Source organism: Enhydra lutris, unplaced genomic scaffold (assembly GCF_002288905.1).
Source record: "Enhydra lutris kenyoni isolate GAN:26980312 unplaced genomic scaffold, ASM228890v2 scaffoldscaffold1, whole genome shotgun sequence".
Taxonomy (NCBI): Eukaryota; Metazoa; Chordata; class Mammalia; order Carnivora; family Mustelidae; genus Enhydra; species Enhydra lutris.
In genome coordinates, this window is record NW_019154085.1 from 69954598 (window position 1) to 69964998 (window position 10401).

Here is a 10401-nt window from a genome sequence, read left to right on the forward strand (position 1 = left end):
AAATTTTAGAAAGTCACAATTCCTCTGTTTCAAATATTCTGTCTTTAAATAATGTAAGGACAAAAATATCTCCCTATATATAAGATGCCATTTTGCAGAAAGTACTTCCAGCTCAGCCTTTGGGGTAGAAATTCATGGGGAGGAATGGAAGGTATTTCCCACTGTGTTCTCCTCCCCTCATCCAGCTAAGGAAGGTGAACAGGTTTCTGTTTCTAATTTTAAAGCCCTTCCTGCAGGCTCCTGAGCTCTATTCCATTCTTGTAGAAAGGGACAGCAGAACATGGGCTCTGTTGAGAAAATGAGAAGAGGGAAAAGGAAAGGAGGAAGGGGAAAGAGAAGGGTCTCCTGTTTGTCATATTAGAATCATTTCTAGGGTTGTTAGATAATCTAGGATGTGCTGGGGCTCATGGGCCAGGAGAGAATATCTAAGGGAACACTGAGCACGTGTGCTGGAGCACTGGTTAGGTGAGCGGACCCATCCAGCCCTAAGCCCAGGAGCACTCACTGGGAATTCTGTCCCTTGCGTGGGTAGGTGCTTTGCTATCCCTGTATATATTAGGTCTTTGCCTATTACCTTTCTAGTCACAGTAGTGTAAGTCCCTCCATTTCAGGATACCACTGGATCATTTCTTAGTTGCACAGTAGCAGGAACCCCAGGCTGGGTCAGCTTCATGAATGTACCACCTGTGCAGCTGAACGGGATCCGCAACTCGGAAAGGTCCTATGCTTGTGCTCTGCTGTCTTCTCAATTTCTTAATAGTTTTATCTTTAAGCTTTGTATTTTGTAAATGAGGTCCAGTGGGACCACGGAGCATGTATATGAGCAGAGAAGATGGTGCCATACACATGTCCACTGTTCCTTGATGCCCCGCTTACATATAGAATTCACAGAGTTCCATGAACATAGAATTCCTGTGGACACAGGATGCAGAGGAGTTCTAGAAGACTCAAAAGAGAGTATGAGGTAAGAGCATGACATCCATGACTGGAGTAAATGAGGGTGCTGACATCCCTGAGAAGCTACTCTTTTCTGTTTGAACCACAGCTTGCTTCCAACACAGGAAGAAGGAAATGGTGTTCTAAGAAGTCCCAAGGAACACTATCATATTCTTTCTTAACCATGTTTCTAAGATGATATTGAAGAAAGCTAGGGCAACCCATAATTCTTCTTCTTTTCAGTCCTTTCATACTTGTCAGCTAAAGACAAAACGTTTTGGTCAAATGTGCACGTGTTGAACAGGAAGTAAAAGAGTAGAGGAAAGTTTGTGTAGCATCTTCACTGTTGTGCTAAGAATAGAATACATATATATGTATGAGTTAGGAAATAGAAATTGTGTCATTTCAGTGGTTCCACAAACAAGTTAAATGTTCTCATAAATGCATTTAAAAGTAGAATTGCACAACATAAAGACGAGCAGTAAAATTCATTCCAATAATCTGAAATTATAATTTGTCTTTCCATAGAATGAAATTAAATAACAAATAAACATCATAACCAGTCAAGAGAACAAGGCCATAGAGGAAAAGAAAAAGCTTTATATTTTAGTATCTTTAACAATGTTTTCATTTTGAACTGGAATTTGTGAATGATGTAGCCATGCATGACCCCAGGGTCCCTCTAAGGTACTCAGTGGGTTGGAAGAGACATGAGTACTAGAATTTGGGGCTATGGGCCGACATTCCAGGACACTCTGGGCCTGGGTTAGAAGAAAGTAGACACAAACCCCAACCCAAAAGCCAAAGCTTCCTGACCTTCATTTCTTGACCTAGAATTACTCTCAACCCCCTGCAGTCTTTATTCTTGGTCTTGTACACAAATTCTCTTTCATTAACCTCTGCTCTGTATTAATTTCTTATCCTCCACGCAACAAACCTGAGCTTTTGCCGTGACTGCTTCTAAGTCCATTTTTTACTCTGCAGGCCAAGTTTTAGTATTAAACTCTCATCTCCACCAGCCCCCAAGACTGGCCTGTGGCTAGTTTGGGCTTCACTCACTCCCTGCCTGTCCTATGATATTCTAGTTGCCAGGCCTGGAGAGAGCCTCCATTTCTCTTTCTATCGATAGCTTTTTTCTTCTCAATTCATGAATGTTAGTGGTAGTGGTTATTGGCGTGGTAGGAGGGGGTATTGGAGGAAAACACTGTGCTTGGTTTTGTGCAGTCATTCTCCTTGGAACATCTCTGATGAGCTTTATCTGCTGGGAGAATTGCCTTTTTACTCCCATGAATATTTCCTAAGTCCACTATACATAGGTTTAATTTACAAATGAGTGTTCATTGGCTCTTTCTACTGTGAAGTGAGCAGAACTTTGAGGCAAATCGAGTCAAGGAATTCAAAAGAAATAAATCAATAAGCCAATGAAAAAGCACTTTATAGTAAGCATAGAAATGTTGTGCTATTAAAGCTATAGTTGAGTTAAATATATAAACAATATTGGGTGTCTATTGTGTCAATTCTTATTAATCAAAAGCATAATTAAATCTAATGAGCGTTGGCAGCAAATTCTCCTTTTATGCAAATAAATTGCTGTTTGTCTAAGTATGAAAATAGATCAGTATCTCCCAGGGTGGAAAATATATATTTATGGTCCATTATAGTGGTTAAGAGCATGGTGTCAGGACTTCAAAACCTGGGTCCTGAACCTGGCTCTGCCACTTATTAGCTTCGGACCTTGGACAAATGGTGTCATCTGGGAAATGGAAATAATAGCAGTGCTGACCTCATAGGACTACTGTAGTTTTAAATGAATTAATATGTGTAAAGTGCTTAGTTCCATGCCCTGCATATAGTAATTACCTGATAAATATCAACTATCCCCATCATTATTATTATGTATAGGATGAGCAAGAAAATAGAACAGAACTTTGAGCGAGATTTTTTAAGTAATCTCTACGTCCAACATGGGGCTCAGACTCATGACCCTGAGATGAAGAGTCGCCTGTTCCACCCACTGGGCCAGCCAGGTGCCCCTGAAAAAGATTTTTTTTTTTTTTTTTTTAATGTAACAGGGAGGCTTTGGGAGATTAAGAAGAGGAAAACAACAAAGTAGAAGGGAAGAAATGGATGTATTTCTACTTGTTTTTTGAAATTCACAAATAATTTCAACTTTGAAATTATTTGTGAATTTCAAAAAGCAAATTGAAATTATTTAGAGTAGTTTTTCTTGGCCATGCATAGAGTGCTATCACATTCACTGAGCATCTCCCTCTCTGTTTATTATAATTACTATCAATTTAGTATTAAATCCAACAAGTGAGCTTGACCCAGAAGCCATACATTGCTCTTGCTTTTTCAATGGCTTCTTGTTCTAAAAAAAAAAGGAAAGAAAGAGAAAAAAGCTCCCTAATTTATGGTAATCTAATATGTGCACAGTGCTTCAGATATTCTGCTAAATCAGTGCAGTCAAAACCCTAAAATTTCCAGCATTCTCAGACATAAGTTGCATCAGCCAGCCTAGGGCATTGGTTGAAAGGTGGAGGAGGGAGGGAGAGAAAAAGAAGAGAATGCTTTATAATAGGGGGCTATTATTTCTTTTGTCATATTTTGGTTTCTTTAAAATTGTTCGGTTGCATTTAAATCCCCAAGAGCCACAAAAATTATGTCGAACAATAGCAGGGATTTGTGAAAAGATTCCTTAGATAACATTTGAAAAACACAAGCAGCCCTTGAACCTTTTTGCATCCAGTACATCTGACAGGCTTTGTGAGCCACAGCCACCTGCAAGAGTTCTAAAATAGATGCTTTCATAAAACAGAGAATTCTCAGAATTGATGTGTTAATATCATTCTCTTAATTACTTGACATCTGACCTAAGTAGCGGTAACAAGATGATTTCGGCCAAAGTGAAAGCAAGAGTGGAAGCCGTCATTCACATATTTTTGGTCGCAGAAAAGACAGCTAGTGAGGGGAAAAAAAAAAAAAAAAAAAAAAGAAAAGAAAGAAACATCTTATGGTATCAGCTAGGCAGACTGTCTACCCAGCTGAAGTTCCCTAAATAATTGCTTAATCCTCCGCTTCACTTTTCCTGTGTCTATCAGCCTAGGTTTTCAATAATACAAAGAGTTTACTTACCATCTGAAGATGGTGGGAGGGGTGAGATTGGGAGGGGGTGTGGAATCTTCAAAGGAAAATGTGTATTATAGTGATTTTGTTTATGGGGATTTTTCAAAGCATGAAATGAAACATACAGAAATAAATATTGGTTTAAAAAAAAAACACTTAGAAACTCTGGGGGGGTGGAGAAAAACTCCAAATAATGGAAACTTCATTAAAAGATAGAAATTATAGGTCTGAAATTCAAGTTAAATCAGTAACTTCTACTAATCAAACCAAGGCTCCCTGGGGGGTCACATCCCAGCCCATCTGCTTACTTCCCAGCCCAAGACAAGGTTTTATTTCCTATTTGTCTTTCTGTTTTTTCCCCAAACTGTCAACACTGCAAAGCCATACAGCTGTGGGTAAAGCAGCTGTGTGATATTCTGCCTCCCATACCGTCAACCAAATTATCTGCTCAGTTTTTCTTTATTACTGGTACTGATGGGATAAAATGCCAAGGGCTGGGGGCTGGTTTATGTCCTCTAACTCTGGCTTATCGGGTCGCTCTCTCTTTAGCGCCTCTATTTGCTAATCTCCCCTTCGGTCTTCTTCCAGCAACCCCCCCCTCCCTTTTTTTCTGTCTTTTCTTCAGAAAGATCACGTTGGTGATATCATTTGAATTCCTGATTATTTCCTTATTAAGTAGCCATAAGCATAACCATACACTTAAAAGTTCCCCTTCCCTTTTTGGATAGTTATGTAGTACCACTGTGGCAGAATCATGCTTCATTTAGCTATTTTCATACTTAACCATAAACAACTGCATGATGAAGATCTATACATAAATCTCTATGTTTGTTTCTGATTCCTTTCATCCAGATGCCCAGAAGCAGCATTGCTGGATAAAAGGCTATGAGCTTTTTAAAGGTTTTTGATGCATAATGCCAAATTGCTTTCCTTTCTGGATCTATGCGTGTAGGAGAGTCTAAAGCCATTTTTAGTCCATCCCCCATGGGAGGGAAATGTGTTTTCTTTTTCTCCCCAGTGTAATGCGGGGGCCATGTCGGACCTCAGAGCAGCGTTTGCCAACTGGATCTGGGCTGAGCGTCCCTCTGGGTGCTCACGACCAATACGGATGTCTGGTGCCCTCACCTAGGGATTGTGAGGCAGCATCTGTGGGCTGGTCTCCGGACTCAGACTTGGCACATCAGCAGGCTCCCTGGGGACACCCCTATGGCAGCGAAGTGGGAGAGGCATTCCCCAAGAGTTGGGTGAGCAGAGCGGGCAGAGCAAGGGCAAACGGTACAAGGCACTTGGGCATGTGCCTCCTAGGTGGAAACTTAGAATGAGATGTTGGGATAGGGTCTGTTTCAGGGATCCCTAAGGCAGGACCCAAAGATGCACAGGGAGGGAGAAGGGGTTTGGGGAAGACAGAGGTGATTTTGAAGGTAGGCATTCAAGAAGAGCCAGGTGAGTGTGAACACAATGATTAGGGAAGGCTTCCCCAGGGGAGTAGAGCTGAGCTTGCTGACAGCTTGCCTAAGGACCATTCTCCAGCCCTTAAGTGTTCATACCTTTGCAGTTTCTCCAATAATACTGCAAATTCATGTTTTGGGCAGAAGGTGTGCGTGTGTGCACGTGCACATAGACATGAGTGCATATTGCTTCATATGTACACGTATATACACACACTTCGCCCTAAAACTTCATATGCGTAAGTTGTGTGGTTTCATTAGTTGGGAAATGCATGACTACATTCCTCCCATTAAAACCTTAAAGCATTGCAGGTAAGCCTAAAATTATCTTTAACTCTCATTACCTAACGCATACCTCCCACCCCCTGAGGTAACCATTGCCATCAGCTTGGTATGTGGATTTCCACAACTTTCTCTGTACATCTGTATGCCTGTATAAAATATATAGAATCATAGTAAGTGTGACCACATTGTTTTGTGGGGGGGCAGGGTGAAAGAAACAGTATTTTCCTCCATTCTAACTTTATTTTAGAGTTTGCTGGATTTCAAACTAATTTTTAACTGCCTAAATAATATGAGTGCAGTCTCCTCATAAATAAATAAAAAAGAAATCGTAGATAAGGCGAAAATTTCCTTTGTCTGCCTTCTCAATCCTACTCTGCTCTTTTCCAGAGGCAAATCCTGTATTCATTTTGGATAGCATCCCTGGCAATGGCTATATTTTATAACTTCTCTGTGTCTCCATTAATTTCTCAACATCTAACTGCTGCTGGGTGCACTTGGGGAGACTTGGAACCATAAGAATATTTTATAGATTATCTAGTCCAGACTTTTATGTACAGATACAGACACAGATCAAATGCCTGATCAGGTCACACTAATTACCATGGCCTTGGTTTTTGTGACCCTTAGCCAGTGTGCACTTCACTTAATCTGTGTTACTTCTAGTAACTTCCATGTATATGGTTGAAATTGAAAGCATCTTTAGGAGCAACTTCATTCCTTTAACGATTTAAAAAAAAAAGATTTTATTTATTTATGAGAGAGGGAGCAGGCGAGTGAGAGAGAGCATGAGCAGGGGAGAAGGGAGAGGGAGAGACAGACTCTATTTATGAAAGAGAGTGAGAGAGACCCTGAGCAGTGGGGGAAGGGCAGAGGGAGAAGCAGACCCCCAGCCAAGCAGGGAGCCCAACACGGGGCTCGATCCCAGGACCCCGAGATTATGACCTGAGCCAAAGGCAGATGCTTAACTGACTGAGCCACCCGGCCACTCCAGGAGCAATTTCATTCCTGAAGAATCTGTGTGATTCTCTCTTTTACCAAGATGTGAGCTTTGGGGAGGAAAGGCTCTGGGGAGGTTGAGCTTGTAAGGAGCTACACTTCCTGTGACTTTAAGCAACTGAGAGCACCAGGAAGAGTATAGTCCTTGGGTTTGGCTACTCCACCGCCATGGGTGAGAGGGGCCTTGGCCCCAATTCTCTGATTCCCTCTGTGGAGCGAGATTTTCATTCTGAGGCCAACCCTTTGGAGAACAGCTCCCACCTTTCGGCTTTCTAACGATGCCAGAGGCAGAAAGCACAGCTGGACTCTTGAATTCCAGGGTTAGTCCATTTCCGGGATAAGCAGAAAGAAAAAAAAAAGAGAAAAGAAAGAAAAGAAAAAGCCCTTCGGCTCACAAAGTAAGAATCTTTGAAATGAAAGTTCAGCAGAGAGTAAATAGGGAGCCCCACAATGCCATCGCTGGAGCCATGTTTCAGAGCGCAAGGGCACTTCAACTCTGTCACGGAAAGTTGAGAGATTTCATGTTCCTTAATTAAAACCTATCTCAGGAGTCAGTGGGAGGCACCTGCACAGCCCCTACCTGAGGATGCCGATTTACAGAAAAACTTCCAGCCGTGGGATTCATACAAGGGACACGCTAGCAATTGTGAGTTTCTTTTCAAATCGGCTTCTGTCTGTCATACCTATGTAGTTACAAAATCAAAAGGGATAATAAAGTTCAATTGTATATTCACAGTTTGATATTTCTATTGACAGGTCTCACACAAAAAAACACCATTTGAGGAAACTCGGATTCTGTGTCCCTCTCTGAAAGGCGCTGAAAGGCTCTCCCGGGGTTGCGCCTCCCCACCCAACAACCCCTCTAAATCCGAACCTCTCACGTGGCCCCAGCAAGGTTCAAAGGTGTCAAATTGGGCCTCCTCTCCCCGGGTTCCGTTTGTGATTTTAAAATATCCCTCTGATGGTGAGGGAAAAAGGAAACCACCCAGACCAAACCGCAACTGAGTTGAAATCCCAGCTCCTCGGCAGAGAAGAGCAGTTAACCCAAGCGACGCCACACGGCAGAGGGGCCGTCGCGTGCCACCCGCACTGGGGACCGTGCGCCGACCGGGCTGACCCTTGCCTCTGCCCAGCTGCCCCTTCCTCACCCGCCAGAGCCCGCGCCAACTCCAGAGAGTTCTCATGCTTCAAAAATGTCAACACACTTCACTTCCGTGGGACTATCCTTCAAGGCCCACTAGAAAACCAACATGCAGGTGCCTGTAATTTTTTAGAGAAGATTTTTCTTGGAAAATAGGGGGGTGTGTTTGGCTGGATTCAAAACCGGCAAGTCTGTTCTTGCCGTAGTGTATGGGACCAGGCTCATGCACGAGCAGAGCACATCTGAATGCAAAAATTAAATGGAGGAATGGGAGGGGGGAACAGGTGCTCTTTTATAAAGGCTAAATTCCATATTTACCAAACTGATTTGCATGAGGCATATTTTCAATGAAAATATTGCTACTCATTTTGCTGCATTTGTGCAACAGAAACATAAGGATGGAGCGGCAGAGGGGTGGGTTCTCAAGCTGTCTTCTTGTACCTACCCTTTAGCCGACAGTGGAGTGGCACATTTGGGAGATTAGCTCTTAGAACCTCTGGCTTCCCACTGCCAAGTAAGCGGGACATTGGGTTTCCTCTAACCCATAATACAGCCTCTGTGACAACACTTAGAGGAGACTCTAGAAGGAATAGTGAGAGGTCATTCACTCCATTGGCTGTCACCAAGGGAGAACATCTAAATTATCTCAAGAGAAGGATTCCATTTTGTCAAGTTAATTCCATGCCTTCTCTTAGTAACCCAAGCCTGTATTAATCTTACCATCAAGAATCTCCTCCTGTTTCAAATATTTTACTTATGCTTTATTTCCTCTTCATGTAAACCCAAAATGGAAGAGTGCTACCGGCTACGTAGATTATCTCATATATGTTCTTTTTTTTTTTTAAAGGTTTTATTTTTAAGTGATCTCCACACCCAACGTGGGGCTTGAACACGTGACCCCGAGATCGAGGGTCACATGCTCCAGGGACTGAGCCAGCCAGGCACCCTCTCATTTACACTCTTAAATCAATCCTATGGCATGCATACAATTACATCCCCATTTTACAGATAAAGAAACTGAGGCAGGGAGCAGTGAAGAAACTGGCCCTATGTCACTCAGCTGATACATGGTAGGCCCAACATTTAAATCCAGGCATCTGACTCCAGAGTCTCTTTTCACCACCAGATGCTACCTGGCAGTTTCAGATATGGTCAGTTGCAAATGGAGTTATTAACAATGCAGTAAGGATGCCCCAGAGAAAGTGAACCCAGGCCAGAAATGAGAAGTAGAAGTTGGAATAAGGTTGGGTGAGCTATGGACTGAAGGAAGATGCTACATGGCTGGTCGGTTGCTGGTACGAATATACACAGATTCACACACAGGTGGGCAGGTGGTGAGCAGATTCCAATGGGCAAGGCCGGTCTCTTGGGTCTTTATAGTCCAAGTTCTCCAGAGTGGGTTCCAACAGGAAAAACCCAGTGGACTTTTGTCTTTAGGAGACTCCTCAAGGGATTGAGAGGTTCCAGAGTCACAGTGAAGTTTCTACTTAACTGTGAGAGTTATCTGAAAAGGTCTTATAGATCATCTTGTAGAGAAGTGAAGCTCCCAGAATGCTTCACTCTCTCTTTGTTGGAATAAAACTTAGATCCAGTCCAGGCCTACTATGGGTCTTCCAGATTTTCTTTTCCCTGGGGGCCTAGAGACTGCAGACAGAGTCTTGAGTTGCAGGATGAGGGGAGGGGCCACCCCCATTGATGGCGGTGTCTGACCTATGAGGAGAGCACCTGAAGCCATGCCTCTTCCCAGTTTGCAGCTGAAGTGAAAACACCCAAAAGAGCCATACACACCCTTGAGGAAGCTGACAGCTTTAGTGTTGGTGTCTGAGGCCAAAGAGAGCTTTCATTCCTCACTGCTCAACTGCTTTGAAATAAGTAGTTCTTCTTTTGACTATTGAATCATTTAGTTCACTCTACAATTTCCTTTGAAGAGCTGTACAGACTCTATACAAGTTGCTTAGATAAATGGCTTGTTTTGTCTGACATCTTGGCTATCTAGCATTTCTGTTTTTGCAAGTATCAAAGCTTAAAATGGGTGGAACAGGCATTGGAAAGACCCAGAGCTTTCAGAACCACCTCACTCTGGTTTCTCGCACTGCCATAAATGTCCTTGGACTTGCAGTAGATCACCCTCTGAGATTTCCACACTGAATCTGGGCTCCACAGGGGGAAGACTATTGAGAAAATTTTCTATGATTGGAAATTAAAAGTTTCAGGGAAGATTTCCCTCACTAGGGAAAGAAAAGCAAATAAAATCAGAGTCCTCAAACTGTCCATGCAAACACAATTTACTTCTTTTTATAAAATTCCTTACTTTAAACAAAGCAGAACTTGAAGTGTGTTGATACCCAGTTCTCCAGTCCCTGAAGAGTCCCTTGTTCACTCAGCCTGCCTCAGAGGCTCTCTGATTTCCATGACCTACAGGGCACAAGTTGTGATCTGGTTTTTTTTTTTTTTTTTTTTTTTTTTTTT